This window comes from Pongo pygmaeus, chromosome 20 (assembly GCF_028885625.2).
Source record: "Pongo pygmaeus isolate AG05252 chromosome 20, NHGRI_mPonPyg2-v2.0_pri, whole genome shotgun sequence".
NCBI classification, from domain to species: Eukaryota; Metazoa; Chordata; class Mammalia; order Primates; family Hominidae; genus Pongo; species Pongo pygmaeus.
The window spans coordinates 55,076,737-55,082,736 of record NC_072393.2 but is presented as its reverse complement, the minus strand read 5'-3'; positions in this window follow the sequence as shown (position 1 = coordinate 55,082,736).

Genomic DNA, 6,000 nt, shown 5'->3' with positions numbered 1-6,000 from the left:
ATGGCCGCTGCCCCGCAGCGCCGCTGGGTCACGTGACCGCACCTGCCTCGCTCCCTCGGGAGGCTTGGTCCCGTCACGTGACTGTCCAATGAGCATCTCCAGATAAGTGCCAGCCGTGGCGCCATCCTACAGCCGCCGGTCCAATCGCAGCTCTAATGCCTTCATTTATCCAGGCACCATTTTTAGAAGTTTCGGGCAGGGTTTGAGCTCTCCCCAGCGCAGAAGGAATAGCAAGTGCAAAGGCTCAGAGGCCCAAAATAGCGTGCTTCCAGGCAGGACTTTGTAGATGACTAAAAACTGAGTGGTTTTGTTTTTTGCAGAGACCTGGATCTCGCTATATAGCCCACGCCCAGGCTTGTCTCTAACTCGTGAGCCCAAGAGATACCCCCGTCTCAGCCTTCCAAAGCGTTGGGATTACAGGCATGAGCTACCGCGCCAGGCCTGCTTTTCCGGGTTTTTTTTTTTTTCCTGTTTTTTGTTTTTGTTTTTGTTTTTGTTTGTTTTTTTTTGTTTTTTTTGAGACAGGGGTCTCGCTGTGTTGCCCAGGCTGGAGTGCAGTGGCCCAATCATGGCTCACTGCAGCCTGGAATTCCCGGGCTCAAGCCTCCCACTTCAGCCTCCTGAGTAGCTGGGACTACACCGCCCCTGGTTAATTTTTAAAACTTTTTTTGTGGAGATGAGGTCTCTCTATGTTGCTCAGACTGGTCTCTGAACTCCCAGACTCAAGCGATCCTCGCACCTTGGCCTTCCAAAGTGCTGAGGTTACAGGCTTGAGCCACCCCACCCAGTCATGACTCGAATGTTTGTGTTTGTATAAAAAGAAAAGGAATAAGAAGTTCAAAAAGTGGCAGAAACTAATCTGTGCTGATAGATCAGCAGGGTATGGAGGGGAGGGGCCACAAGAGAGACTCCCCGGGTGCCCCAAGTATGCCATATTTTTATCTGGTGTTTGCATGGGTATACACATATTATTATTATTATTGTTATTATTATTTTGAGATGGAGTTTTGCTCTTGTTGCCCAGGATGGAGTGCAATGGCACGATCTCGGCTCACTGCAACCTTTGCCTCGGGGGTTCAAGCGATTCTCCTGCCTCAGCCTCCAAAGTAGCTGGGATTGCAGGCATGCGCCACCACACCCAGCTAATTTTGTATTTTTAGTAAAGATGGGGTTTCACCATGTTGGTCAGGCTGGTCTCAAGCTCCTGACCTCAAGTGATCCACCCACCTCAGCCTCCCAAAGTGCTGGGATTACAGGCGTGAGCCGCTGTGCCCGGCAGGGTATACACATATTTACAATTCATTGAGCTGTACGCATAAGACTTGTGTGCTTTATGAATATTATGACATGTCACTTTAGAAAGAAAATAATAGCAACTAAGGAAAACTCAGAAAAATGAGCTAGGATCAGATGATAAAGGGTTTGGGCCTGTCAGAGAATGGACTTAATCTATGTCCAGAGGGCAGCTGGGAACCATGGGAAAATTCTGAGCAGGCAAAGCGCAGAGTCAGACTAGGGTGTCGGGAAGATCTCTTGGACTTCCTTCTTTCTTGAAAGAGCTCCTGGTTGGGCACAGTGGCTCACTTCTGTAATCCCAGCACTTTGGGAGGCCGAGATGGGTAGATCACCTGAGGTTAGGAGTTTGAGACCAGCCTGGCCAACACGGTGAAACCCTATCCCTACTAAAAATTCAAAATTAGCCAGGTGTGGTGGCAGGCACCTGTAGTCCCAGCTACTCGGGAGCTGAGGCAGGGGAATCATTTGAATCTGGAGGCAGAGGTTTCAGTGAGCCGAGATCATGACCTTGCACTCCAGCCTCAGTAACAAGAGGGAAACTCCAACTCAAAAAAAAAAAAAAAAAAAAAGCTCACATAGCACCCAGGATTTGTAACGCTTCTCACAGCTATAAATGTGTGCAGTGTTTTAATTTAATGTTGGCTTTTTTCATCCACCCAAAATTTCCACAAGGTTAATTTGTCCTCAATTCTCCCAGAAACCAGCATGTTACTTGATTCATAGTTATCTCTCAAAATGTGTTATTCAATAACTGTATGATTGAATGTTGGGGAGCATGCAGAAATCAGACATTATCTGCCTCTGACATTCAGAGAAGACTTCTCAGAGGAGGTATTTCCCCTTGACCTTGAAGGATCAGTTTGATTTGAAAACTGAAGAAAGGGGCCAGGTGTGATGGCTCATTCCTATGTCCCAGCACTTTGGGAGGCCAAGGCAGGAGGATCACTTGAAGCCAGGAGTTCAGGACCAGCCTGGGCTGTACCATGGTGAGACCCTGTGTCAACTAAAAAACAAAAGAAAGGAGGGGGGGCCGGGCATGGTAGCTCATACCTGTAATCCCAGCTGTTTGGGAGGCCGAAGTGCATGTATCATCTGAGGTCAGGAGTTTGTGACCAGCCTGGCCAACATGGCGAAACCCCATCTCCACTAAAAATACAAAAAAAAATTAGCTGGGAGTGGTGATGCGTGCCTGTAGTCCCAGCTGCTTGGGAGGCTGAGGCAGGAGAATCGCTTGAACCCAAGAGGCAGAGGTTGCAGTGAGCCAAGATCGTGCCACTGCACCCCAGCCTGGGCAACAGAGTGAGCCTCTATCTAAAAAAAAAAAAAAAAAAAAAAAAAAAAAGGAAGCAGAAGAAAAAGAAAATTAGCTGGATGTGGTGGTGCATGCCTGTAGTCCCAGCTACTTGGGAGGCTGAGGTGGGAAGATTGTTTGAGCTTGGGAGGTCCCAGCTGCGGTGAGCTGTGATCAGTTGCACCACTGCAATCAGACTGGGTGACAGAGGAAGAGCCTGTCTCAAAAAGAAAAAAGAAAAGAAAAAGCCAAGATAAAGGGGGAGGGTAGAGCTTAGGTGACAAACAAATGATAGCTTAGAGCAAAGCAAGGTCAACATTGGGTCAGGACTGTGAAGTGAAACCAGTGTCCTGAATCACTGGAAACAACAAGGTACATGTGAAATGTTGCATCCAGAAACCCTTTATCTGAAGCTGTGCACCTGCTTTGGAAATCAAGGCTGCTACTCTGTATCAAGTGGATTAGATCCTCCCAGCAAGACTCAGATGTTTCATTTTTACTGATAGAATTCCCAACAATTTATGAATTTAGAGAACAAAGTCTCTGTGAGTAAGAAACCATGTCCTTGGCCAGCGTGGTGGCTCATACCTGAAATCCCAGCACTTTGGGAGGCCAAGACAGGCAGATCACCTGAGGTCACGAGTTCGAGACCAGCCTGGCCAACATGGTGAAACCCTGTCTCTACTAAAAATACAAAAATTAGCCGGGCGCGGTGGCTCATACCTGTAATCCCAGCACTTTGGGAGGCCAAGACAGGCAGATCACCTGAGGTCAGGAGTTCGAGACCAGCCTGGCCAACATGGTGAAACCCTGTCTCTACTAAAAATACAAAAATTAGCCGGGCGTAGTGGTGCGCTCCTGTAATCCCAGCTGCTTGGGAGGCTGAGGCAAGAGAATCACTTGAACCCAGGAGGCAGAGATCGTCCCATTGCACTCCACATCGGGTGACAGAGCGAGACTTCATCTCAAAAAAAAAAAAAAAACAAACAAAGCGTATCCTTGAGAGAAATAGTGTTTCCTGTTAACTTTGCGGCTGGCTTTATCTGTATGTGTTACTCCAGTCCAATGAGATAGCCCTCCCCTACCCCAGTTACAGAGAAGGAAAGAAAGGGCTTTTAATGGAGCTACACACCTGTGAACAGTACAGTCACTGAGTGAGGGAATACGCTTTTTAGCTAGTTGTGAAGTCAAAACTGTTTATTTTTATTTTTATTTATTTATTTTGAGACAGGGTCTCCCTCTGTCATCCAGGCTGGAGTGCAATGACACAATTGTGACTCACTGCTGCCTCGACCTCCTGGGCTTAAGGGATCCTCCCACCTCAGCTTCTGGAGTAGCTGGGACTACACGTGTGCGCCAACATGCACTGCTAATTTTGTATTTTTTGGAGAGAGAGGGTTTTGCCGTGTTGCCCAGGCTGGTCTCAAACCCCTGGGCTCAAGTGATGCACCGGCCTCAGCTTCCCACAGTGCTGGGACTACAGGCATGCGTCACTGTGCCTGACTAAAACTCTTTTTTGTGTGTTTTGTTTTGTTTTGCTTTGTTTCGTTTTTTGAGATGGAGTCTTGCTCTGTCGCCAGGCTGGAGTGCAGTGGTGTGACCTCGGCTCACTGCAACCTCTGCCTCCGGGTTCAAGTGATTCTCCTGCCTCAGACTCCTGAGTAGCTGGGACTATAGGTGGGCAATAACGCCCCGCTAATTTTGGTATTTTTATTAGAGATGGGCTTTTGCCATGTTGGCCAGGATGGTCTCGATCTCTTGCCCTCATGATCCGCCCGCCTTGGCCTCCCAAGTGCTGGGACTACAGGCATGAGCCACCGCGCCTGGCCAAACTCTTTATAATAATAAAGATGCTGTATCAAAACTATTAAGCCCACATCCAAGATGGCACCTGAGGAGTCACACCTCCAGGTATTCATGCTGCTGTGTGGTCTCTGCCCACACTCAGTAGGGCTAAACAGTGTGACCAAGAGGATATTGTGGAAATGACAGAGTGTGATTTCACAGGATAGGTCAGAAAAGCCACTACAGCTTCCACCTTGTTCCCTTTCACATCACTTCCTTTAAGGAAAGCCAGCTGCCAGGTGGTGAGTGTCAGGCCTCTGAGCCCAAGCTAAGCCATCATATCCCCATGACCGGCATGTATACATCCAGATGGCCGGAAGCAACTGAAGAGCCACAAAAGACGTGAAAATAGCCTTAACTGATGACATTCCACCATGGTGATTTGTTCCTGTCCCACTCTAACTGATACGATATATTCTCCCCCCACCGGCCCCACCCTTAAGAAGGTACTTTGTGGGCCGGGCGCGGTGGCTCACGCCTGTAATCCCAGCACTTTGGGAGGCCGAGGCAGGCGGATCACGAGGTCAGGAGATCGAGACCATCCTGGCTAACACGGTGAAACCCTTTCTCTACTAAAAAAATACAAAAAAGCCGGGCGTGGTGGCGGGCGCCTGTAGTCCCAGCTACTCGGGAGGCTGAGGCAGGAGAATGGCGTGAACCTGGGAGGTGGAGCTTGCAGTGAGCCGAGATCGCACCACTGCACTCCAGCCTAGGCGACAGAGCGAGACTCCATCTCAAAAAAAAAAAAAAAAAAAAAAAAAGAAGGTACTTTGTAATATTCTGCCTGCCCTTGGGAATGTAATTTGTATGCCTATCCCAAACCTATAAGAACTAATGATAATCCCACCACCCTTTGCTGACTCCCTTTTCGGACTCAGCCCACCTGCACCCAGGTGAAATAAACAGCCTTGTTGCTCACACAAAGTCTTTTTGGTGGTCTCTTTGCACAGACACGCGTGACAGTGAGGACACTCAAGCAGTCATACTCTAGCGAAACATGGGTGGCAGGAAACCAAGTCCTCTGGCCAGGTGAGTTAATCACTTTGGAAAGGGATTCTTCAGCCCCAGTCAAGCTTTCAGGTGAAGATAGCCCTGACTGATATCATGACTGCAATTTTCAGGGAGACCCTGAGCTGGAACCACCCAGCTAAGCCACCCATTAATTTCTTTTTTTCTTTCACCCAGGCTGGAGTGGAGTAGTGCGATCTTGGCTCACTGCAACCTCTGCCTCCCGGGTTCAAGAGATCTCTGCTGTCTCAGCCTCCCAAGTAGCTGGGATTACAGGCATGCACCACCATGCCCAGGTGATTTTTGTATTTTTAGTAGAGATGGGGTTTCCCCATGTTGGCCAGGCTGGCTAGAACTCCTGATCTCAGGTGATCCGCCCACCTTGGCCTCCCAAAGTGCTGGGATTACAGATGTGAGCCACTGTGCCTGGCCTAATTTTTGTATTTTTAGTAGAGATGGGATTTCACCATGTTGGCCAGGTTGGTCTTGAACTCTTGACCTCAAGTGATCTGCCCACCTCAGCCTCCCAAAATGCTCAAATTACAGGCATGAGCCACTGC